Source organism: Mercurialis annua, linkage group LG6 (genome assembly GCF_937616625.2).
Source record: "Mercurialis annua linkage group LG6, ddMerAnnu1.2, whole genome shotgun sequence".
Classification (NCBI taxonomy): domain Eukaryota; kingdom Viridiplantae; phylum Streptophyta; class Magnoliopsida; order Malpighiales; family Euphorbiaceae; genus Mercurialis; species Mercurialis annua.
In genome coordinates, this window is record NC_065575.1 from 43,376,784 (window position 1) to 43,387,797 (window position 11,014).

Consider the following 11,014-nt stretch of genomic DNA (forward strand, 5'->3'; position numbering starts at 1 on the left):
TGGAGAAGTGTTCTTTTGCACAACAAGAGGTAGAATTCCTTGGTCACAAGATTAAGGAAGGAAAGCTCATGATGGACCCGACAAAAGTGCAAGCAATCCAAGAATGGAAACCTCCAACAAAAGTTCCCGAATTGAGATCTTTTCTCGGGTTGGTTAATTACTATCGTCGGTTCATCCAAGGGTACTCAAATCTAGCAGCCCCGTTGACTGACTTGCTTAAGAAAAATAAAGCATGGGACTGGTCTCAAGAGTGCTCAAAAGCTTTCGAGAAGTTGAAGCGAGCAATCTCTGAAGAACCTGTGATGGCATTGCCCGATTACTCAAAACCATTCGAGGTACACACAGACACTTCTGATTTTGCGATTGGAGGTGTCCTAATGCAAGATCACCATGCCATCGCTTATGAGAGTCGCAAGCTAAACGACACAGAGCGGCGGTATACTGTCCAAGAAAAAGAAATGACTGCTATCATCCATTGCCTGCGTACATGGAGGCATTACTTGCTTGGGACCAAGTTCGTGGTGATGATAGATAACATTGCCACCAGTTATTTTCAAACGCAAAAGAAGCTAAGCCCGAAGCAGGCTCGTTGGCAAGACTTTCTTGCTGAGTTTGACTACAAGCTAGAGTATAAACCAGGGAAAGCAAACGTAGTAGCTGACGCACTAAGTAGAAAGGCCGAATTATCTTCCATAAGCATGAGTAGTCCCCACTGTGACCTCCTTGGTCGCATTAAAGAAGGTCTTGAACAAGATCCGATGGCCAAGAACTTGTTGAGATTAGCAAATGAAGGTAAAACACGACGCTTCTGGTTGGAGGATGGCACACTCCGTACGGTTGGAAACAGGTTATTCATTCCAAAATATGGGAGTCTACGGAAAGATATCCTCAAGGAGTGCCATGATTCATTATGGGCCGGGCACCCAGGTATGGCACGAACGCTAGCTCTCGTACAAAATTCTTATTTATGGCCGCGAATGCAAGATGATGTTGAGGCATATGTTCGTACCTGCCTTGTCTGTCAACAAGACAAGGTAGAACAACAACACCCACCTGGCTTATTGGAACCCTTGCCCATTGCCGAAAGACCATAGGAGAGTGTTTCCATGGATTTTATTGTTGCGCTACCAAAATCTAAAGGTTGCGGTAGCATCATGGTGGTGGTTGATAGATTTAGCAAGTATGCTACTGTCACGACCCGATTCTTGGCGTCGAGACCGGCGCTAGGGAATGGGAGTGGTTGCTCCGAAACCCGTAGCAAGCCTTAAAAACACTTTAAAAATCACTTCAAATTTTTCGCGGAATTCAAAACACATTTTCGAACATTTTAAAATCTCCGTTTAAAAACGTTCCGATAAAATCATAATGAAACTTTACAATTAATTTCCTATTTAATTAATGTATTCAAGTTTCATACCCACTACACTGGGGTTAATAATGCATCTCATTATGCACACACCATCTCATTATGGTGATAACTGCATTTCACTATGCAGACCATTTCATTATGGATTTAAATGCATTTTATTATGCAAATACATTCATTAAATTAAAACCGTTACTTTTCAATTACTAGTTATCGTTTTAACGCGTATCCCTCGAATACCGTCTTTTACAAAACCGATAACATGCAATCATGCATATAGCCACGCTGGGCCCCATATTATACACATAACATAGTTGCGTACAGTTTCCTTTACACTGTATCTCAAAACTCCCGGTACTACCGTGTACCCGGGTTGCAACTATTTTCCAATACCTTAATGCATGTCGTTAAATTATATTATAATCGTGCGATGAAAACAAAACAGAGTTCATGCGTGGCAAATATCGCAAATACTGACATGCTAAGGCGTCTGTCTATCTATTCTACTGCAGCTCTACAGATCAAAATAAGACCAATTACCATATACGCAAAACGAAGACTTCAAGAATCAAAAAGATGAAGTCTCGTCCAAACACAGGCAATATTCCTGAAAAATAGTTCCACAACGTGGGTCAGATATACTGGTGAGTTTACAACTTACAAACACACATTAAATACTTTACCACGTTATAAAATAGACATATTAAAATATTTATTACCGGTTTAATCACAGAAACGTAATGCTTTAAATGAAATGCCATTTCTAATCCATTTCCCTCTAAGTCTCCTTTCAGACTTAGGTTAATAAACTAGTCGGCTGAACCCGTACATTCGCTCGACTCTAGTTTATTTTTCCACAATCCTTTACAGTTCTAAACCTTTCTTTAGACTGTTTCCAACTTTTCTCATGGACTCAACGACCGATAACATTTAATGTTCCATGACGCCGTTAGTCCTTAAATTAATCGGCCGAACTCTATCGTTCCATCGCCGTTAACTTGTTCGGGGTTCTAGACCGTCGTCTTAGAAGCTCTCCCGCTATGTCTGGACCGTCGTCTCAGACTTCTAGACCGTCGTCTAGATTCACACAGCCATTCCACTTTACTCATAAAATAAATATGCATGCAATAACTAGTGATCACATAGTCCTATTATAGCCCAATAGGATGGCACGTTTCGTAGACTCATTCCATAATAATTTTATTTACTCAAAATAAATATACGATATATTTAAAATGCTTTATGACATTAATTTCCACATTAAAGTAATAATAGTAATTTTATTACTTTAATGTATGCATGTAAAAATGCAAACTCACAGACTGTCGCTCCATAAATAATTAAATACGCCACGATGATCCACTATTAGCCACTCGGTCTATTCCAACCGGTGCTCCTTCAATTTGATCCGTCAATAGTTGACTTTCCGTCACATCTATATTCAGGAATCGTGTTAAGTCGATTTCAAAATAGAATTCTAAATCTATTACCGACCTCTAAACACGTAGCCACATAAATACGATATCATATCGTATACAAACAATCATCACATTAAAAACTTTTCACAAAACACTATCATTTTCGGTCGTTATTTCAACGTAACCGATTCACAATTCCTTCTCATTCTCGACTATTCGAGAATTACGAACCTACTCTATCGGGTTCGATTCAGGAAAACACTTGAAATAAATTCAAGGTTCATTCCACATCTATGGCCTTTCATAATTAATCACAAATAATTCTTTTTCTTTTATCTCTTTAATTAGTTTCACTAAACTAATCAAATTACCATATTTCCCTTTTATCACATTACCCTTATTCCATTAATTACCGAACTAATTAATAATATTTTAATTATTAAAATTCGGATTTACTTTCAATATTGGGTCTAACCATTTCATAAGATAATTAAAACAGCCCCTTATTGGCTTAAATTCCTCTTTTGGTTAAAATACTAAAATATCCTCAAACTTTTCAAAATTGACCATTTAGGTCCTTTCGTAAACTAATCGATTTTAAAATCGAGAAAATTACTTAAAATATCCAAAATCATTCTACTTCAGATTATTAACAAATATAATCTGGAAACTTTGGCTAACATACCATGTAGCCCCTCATAATTTGGAAAACTACAATTTAACCCCAAAACTCTAGTTTTCGGCAAAAACATTCAAATCTTTCCAAAAATTACCAAAATCATTTAAAATCATTATACATCAGATTATGTACATCTATAATCTGAAATTTTGGTTAAAATACTGCCTGGTCCTTTATTTTTACGAAAGTTACATTTTAACCCCTTAACTTTAAACTTTGACAATCATGTCCAAATCTAACAAAATTCAATAAACCATCAAATTCACATACACAAATTCTTATATATCCAGAAATCAAGTTCTCATTTAATTTCAATCAAATCCGTCATTTTAACCAATTATACAATTGAATCCCTTAACTTTTTAATTTGCTAATCATCTCCAAAATTAACAAAATTCACACCAACTTTTAACCATTCTCAATAAATCTAAGCATGAATATTTAACATGTATAATAAACCATGTAATTATGCTTTACAAAAATAATACCGAATTATCAAACAATTTTCATACAAATTATTAACAATTTTGACTAATAAAAATCAATATATTCGGCCTCCAATTTTTAGCAATTCTACATTTTTTTAAATACCAACACAAAATTAATTGCATCCACAACAATTCTAACAGACAACTATCCACCATAATTCCATATCAAAATTTCACTTTAACACATAAAAATTTCAAAATCATAATCTCTAAGGTATAACATTTTTATTTTCGATTCCCACTTGAAATTATAACATCTAAATATTATTTTCAGATTTAATAAAATAAAATAATTATTAGATCTTTAACTTTTTTATCAAGAGTTCAAGAACACTCTAAACCTCAAAATTTCATATTACAATTACTCATGAAATTTTCGGATTTCGTAAAACTCAAAAATCAAAGCTTTTATCTTAAGAACACTCAAATATACCATTTATCAAACAAACCATAACTTTGAAAAATATTTCAAAATTTCCGAAAACAACCAACACCCATAATTTAATTTAGACTATTTAATATTAAAACTCAATTGCATGTCGATTTTCTCTACTCAAATATTTTCTTAAGATTATATACTTTTAAAATCATAATCAAGTTTAGAACTTGAAATTATAATTATTTAAACCTTATTTTCGGATTTAATAAATTTTAAAAATTAAAACTTTATCTCAAGGGTACTTAACACTCAACACCTAGATTTAAGTGTCAAAACTCAAAGTTATTAAACACCCATGAGTTTGATCATCATAATAGACCATAATCCAAAGAAAAGTTTTGATTTTATAAACTTTAAAATCATAACCCATAAAAATATGAAGTAAAGCTTAAAGATAATCAAAACCCATTAACTTAATCATCTTTTCTATCATATATTTGAAATAAAAATTGACCTTTGAAAAATCACCCACACAATCATGAATTTTTACAAAATAACTCTTAAAAGATACATAAAATTAACCATGGAAAGTATGAATACCTTGTTGTAGTTTTGAAAAAGTACAAGAATCAAAAGAAACTAGAGTCTTCTTCTTGGTGGGGGTGTTACGGTTTTGGTAAGAAAAATAGAAAATGGAAGCTTTTGTTTTAAAAGAGAAAGAAAGGAAATTGCCATTTTTGTTAATAAAACAAAACATTTTGTCACCTTGGAAACTTAACTTCCAAGTTCTTTCCAAAATGGTGACACATGTCTTTACATGTGTCAACCCCTTTTTGTTTCCATGACACATGTATCTACATGTGTCACAACCCTTACACCCCATTTGTTCTCCTTTTAGTCTCTACACTATATTTTATAGTATATTTATTTTTATGATTAATTAAATACCGTTTTTTTTTTAAAACAAATAAAATATGTTCTACCAATGCATCCACAAATATTTATTTTAGCTCTAAAAGTCAAATTTCATATTTTAACCCATTTAAATATTTACAAAATCCATTTTAAAATATTTTGCATTTATTTACGAAAATGCCACTGCACATAACAAATCAATTTTCAAATAGCACGCAATCTATTTCTAACACGTAATCACATAATTCACACAATTTGACTCGATTAAAGCCTTAAATTGTCAAATTAACTTTTCTATTCCCGGCCTAAAAGTCAACGGGACTAATCTCACCGTCCGTTCTTTTAAGATTACATCCTTAAATTTTCGGGGTATTACATTCTCCCCCACTTAAAAACAATTCGTCCTCGAATTGCTTAAAACTCGTTTGTGCTTACCAGTTACTCATTTTAGTGTAAAATATAAATCCTTTGCGCTTCCACTGCGCTACTCTGATACTTTACCTCTTCTCTTTTCCAATATATAAAATTCTTTCATTGGTCCTTATCTCATTAATTACTTTTACTTTTTGTTAATGTTTACCGACTCTACCTATCACTCTCACTGCGTTCTCATCCAAATATCACTATCTTATTTATATTTCTCTCACAGTTTTCATATTGACTACATCTTTACAACTCCTGCACTCATCTTTATGTTTTCCGAGTTTCACATGTCAAACTCGTACTTACCACTTTCTTATATCAAATCTTATTCTTTTAGCTTTTTCTTACACCATTGCGTCACTGTACTTTCTATTTCGTAACGTCCTTAGATTCTCTCCCTTTTTTTCTCTTTAATCTGAATCAATTCCAGAATTAACTTGTGACGATTCTTTCGCCAAATACACTTCATTACTTCATAACTCCTTAATTCATATGCCAATAATCAATTTCCCACACCGAAACTTACCTCCTTCTACCACAGAATTCTTTCTCTAGAAAATTATAATATTTCTGAGTTAAGAATTTAGTCAATGCTTTTGCATTACGCGTGAGACTATCTGAAGATTTTGTACTCAACACATTTGCCATAACATTTCCTATTCTGTAATGTTTTTGCAGTGTAATCATAGCTTCGAAATTTTCTAAATCAATTTCTCAGCCTGAGATTCCATTCACTTTGATTCGTGAAAATCTCACTAATTACATCATACAACTCGTGTCTCTATCTTGAGCACACGCATACAACCTTCTACTACCTTTCTAGGCGTCAGAAAAGATATTTCTGGTACCCAATTATCTTGTCTCCTTATCACATCACTTTCTACTCATGACTTTATTCGTCAGAGAACACACATCCTTATTCCAATCACTTTGCCTCTTAATCACCTTTCTCATTTGATTTTTTTTTATTCTCACTACGACAATCTTTAAATTCTTGTTCATCACTTTATATAGCTTCAATGCTAACTTTCACTTATCTGCTCTTCCATTTATACTTATTTTTCTTTAAATAATTCATGAATTCCGTTCATGACCAATACACAAGATTTACCGATTATCTTTGATCGTAATCACTTTCCATACTCTTTTCTATTAATCCTTTATTCACCTCTACTCTTTATTTCAGGATTACTCCCTTTCCATTTCATCATATTTCGTAAAAGATGAAATTATACTTTGGCATTAACATCGTCTTTAACCACAAACGCACTTACTTATTATAATAGGATGGTTCTACACATCCAATTGTTACCACTTACTCAATGTCTTTCTACATTTCGTACTAACTACTCTATCTTTAGTGCAACATCTCGCTAGCGTACGCTTAATCGATCTATTCGCTCGGTCCGCCGCGTAATCCTTATATCTCAAAGGATATACCTAGCTTACATTATCAGTATTATCATCTAAAATACCTGATAATTCTACTCTATCGCTATCGAATTTCTACTCGGGTAGAAATCCGGATATTCGATAAGAATTTCTCCTTATACTTGAATATCAGAACGTACTTGAATTCTTTGTCCCACGAACAATATTGATTATCTCAAACTTCTTTCGATACTACAGAGTTGTGTCCAGCAATACTTATTTGAAACTCAAATTCACTTTAAAAATTAGGGCGTCCCCTTTTTCTTTTCAATAACCTTTCAGAATTCTCATTTTTTTGAAATCAAAGAAATATCGTTAAAACTTTCTTTTTCTTGTGCGCACAATTTTTTTTTTTTTTTTTTTGAAACAAATTCATTTGAAAACAATCCATAAATTTTGTTTTAATAAGTTTGCCTTAGACATCTTTTCGACTCTGTAGAAATCGTTCTCACTTTATTTTTCGTTGACCATTGAAATGTCAACGATAACGCCTCGATCTCTATTATCATCTATCATTCACGATTTTTACCTACTATAGGTAATGGGCATTTCCTTTACCCTTAACAGAGGTCTCATCATGAGTCTCCTCTTTATCATGTTCTACTTCTACAACATGAGTTTCCACTTATTTTTAGCCACTCATTCTAATCAAATCACGTTGCTCACTTAGCAACCAATCAAATTCAAATGCGCAAACAAATCGCACATCATTCTTTAAACACATAATCATCGAATAGCCAAACATAAACCATATAACTTCCTCATATAACAATTAAACAATTAATTTTCATACTTCCCACATATCACATTTTGCACGTTTTAAATACTAAAAATCATGCAATCATATTCGGTTTTCATTAACCGAAATCAACTTTAATCAACGAATCATAGAATTGCAAATAAGCACATAATCACATAATCACATACTCACTTCCTAAGGGAAAGCTGAAGATCGAGGATTTTGAAAACGATGACATAACAAAGACATGATTCGAATTCTTATATGCTGCAGTAGATTCCTATGAATACTAATCAATTCCTAGGAACACGATAGACATTTCTAAGCCTTTACTCTTTATCACTATGCAATAATTCAACTTTTTCGAATATTGCTCACACATTATCACGCAATGGCCCAACTCATCGACCATTGCTCTGATACCACCTTTGTCACGACCCGATTCTTGGCGTCGAGACCGGCGCTAGGGAATGGGAGTGGTTGCTCCAAAACCCGTAGCAAGCCTTAAAAACACTTTAAAAATCACTTCAAATTTTTCGCGGAATTCAAAACACATTTTCGAACATTTTAAAATCTCCGTTTAAAAACGTTCCGATAAAATCATAATGAAACTTTACAATTAATTTCCTATTTAATTAATGTATTCAAGTTTCATACCCACTACACTGGGGTTAATAATGCATCTCATTATGCACACACCATCTCATTATGGTGATAACTGCATTTCACTATGCAGACCATTTCATTATGGATTTAAATGCATTTCATTATGCAAATACATTCATTAAATTAAAACCGTTACTTTTCAATTACTAGTTATCGTTTTAACGCGTATCCCTCGAATACCGTCTTTTACAAAACCGATAACATGCAATCATGCATATAGCCACGCTGGGCCCCATATTATACACATAACATAGTTGCGTACAGTTTCCTTTACACTGTATCTCAAAACTCCCGGTACTACCGTGTACCCGGGTTGCAACTATTTTCCAATACCTTAATGCATGTCGTTAAATTATATTATAATCGTGCGATGAAAACAAAACAGAGTTCATGCGTGGCAAATATCGCAAATACTGACATGCTAAGGCGTCTGTCTATCTATTCTACTGCAGCTCTACAGATCAAAATAAGACCAATTACCATATACGCAAAACGAAGACTTCAAGAATCAAAAAGATGAAGTCTCGTCCAAACACAGGCAATATTCCTGAAAAATAGTTCCACAACGTGGGTCAGATATACTGGTGAGTTTACAACTTACAAACACACATTAAATACTTTACCACGTTATAAAATAGACATATTAAAATATTTATTACCGGTTTAATCACAGAAACGTAATGCTTTAAATGAAATGCCATTTCTAATCCATTTCCCTCTAAGTCTCCTTTCAGACTTAGGTTAATAAACTAGTCGGCTGAACCCGTACATTCGCTCGACTCTAGTTTATTTTTCCACAATCCTTTACAGTTCTAAACCTTTCTTTAGACTGTTTCCAACTTTTCTCATGGACTCAACGACCGATAACATTTAATGTTCCATGACGCCGTTAGTCCTTAAATTAATCGGCCGAACTCTATCGTTCCATCGCCGTTAACTTGTTCGGGGTTCTAGACCGTCGTCTTAGAAGCTCTCCCGCTATGTCTGGACCGTCGTCTCAGACTTCTAGACCGTCGTCTAGATTCACACAGCCATTCCACTTTACTCATAAAATAAATATGCATGCAATAACTAGTGATCACATAGTCCTATTATAGCCCAATAGGATGGCACGTTTCGTAGACTCATTCCATAATAATTTTATTTACTCAAAATAAATATACGATATATTTAAAATGCTTTATGACATTAATTTCCACATTAAAGTAATAATAGTAATTTTATTACTTTAATGTATGCATGTAAAAATGCAAACTCACAGACTGTCGCTCCATAAATAATTAAATACGCCACGATGATCCACTATTAGCCACTCGGTCTATTCCAACCGGTGCTCCTTCAATTTGATCCGTCAATAGTTGACTTTCCGTCACATCTATATTCAGGAATCGTGTTAAGTCGATTTCAAAATAGAATTCTAAATCTATTACCGACCTCTAAACACGTAGCCACATAAATACGATATCATATCGTATACAAACAATCATCACATTAAAAACTTTTCACAAAACACTATCATTTTCGGTCGTTATTTCAACGTAACCGATTCACAATTCCTTCTCATTCTCGACTATTCGAGAATTACGAACCTACTATATCGGGTTCGATTCAGGAAAACACTTGAAATAAATTCAAGGTTCATTCCACATCTATGGCCTTTCATAATTAATCACAAATAATTCTTTTTCTTTTATCTCTTTAATTAGTTTCACTAAACTAATCAAATTACCATATTTCCCTTTTATCACATTACCCTTATTCCATTAATTACCGAACTAATTAATAATATTTTAATTATTAAAATTTGGATTTACTTTCAATATTGGGTCTAACCATTTCATAAGATAATTAAAACAGCCCCTTATTGGCTTAAATTCCTCTTTTGGTTAAAATACTAAAATATCCTCAAACTTTTCAAAATTGACCATTTAGGTCCTTTCGTAAACTAATCGATTTTAAAATCGAGAAAATTACTTAAAATATCCAAAATCATTCTACTTCAGATTATTAACAAATATAATCTGGAAACTTTGGCTAACATACCATGTAGCCCCTCATAATTTGGAAAACTACAATTTAACCCCAAAACTCTAGTTTTCGGCAAAAACATTCAAATCTTTCCAAAAATTACCAAAATCATTTAAAATCATTATACATCAGATTATGTACATCTATAATCTGAAATTTTGGTTAAAATACTGCCTGGTCCTTTATTTTTACGAAAGTTACATTTTAACCCCTTAACTTTAAACTTTGACAATCATGTCCAAATCTAACAAAATTCAATAAACCATCAAATTCACATACACAAATTCTTATATATCCAGAAATCAAGTTCTCATTTAATTTCAATCAAATCCGTCATTTTAACCAATTATACAATTGAATCCCTTAACTTTTTAATTTGCTAATCATCTCCAAAATTAACAAAATTCACACCAACTTTTAACCATTCTCAATAAATCTAAGCATGAATATTTAACATGTATAATAAACCATGTAATTATGCT

The 11,014-nt window shown here is 33.1% G+C and overlaps 1 long non-coding RNA gene across 2 annotated transcripts; it reads right to left on the minus strand.

The window, feature by feature from the left end:
- Nucleotides 1-1,756: 1,756 nt before the first annotated feature.
- LOC126685824 (uncharacterized) lies at nt 1,757-10,297 on the minus strand. 2 transcript variants are annotated; one of them, XR_007643741.2, is made up of 4 exons: nt 9,764-10,297; nt 4,931-9,051; nt 2,686-2,801; nt 1,757-1,973 (listed from the first exon to the last, which is right to left on the minus strand). It is a non-coding gene; the product is annotated as an uncharacterized LOC126685824 (long non-coding RNA). The 2 variants fall into 2 exon arrangements; XR_008791076.1 differs by lacking the exon at nt 1,757-1,973 and having other exon boundaries at nt 1,980-2,801.
- Nucleotides 10,298-11,014: the final 717 nt, after the last annotated feature.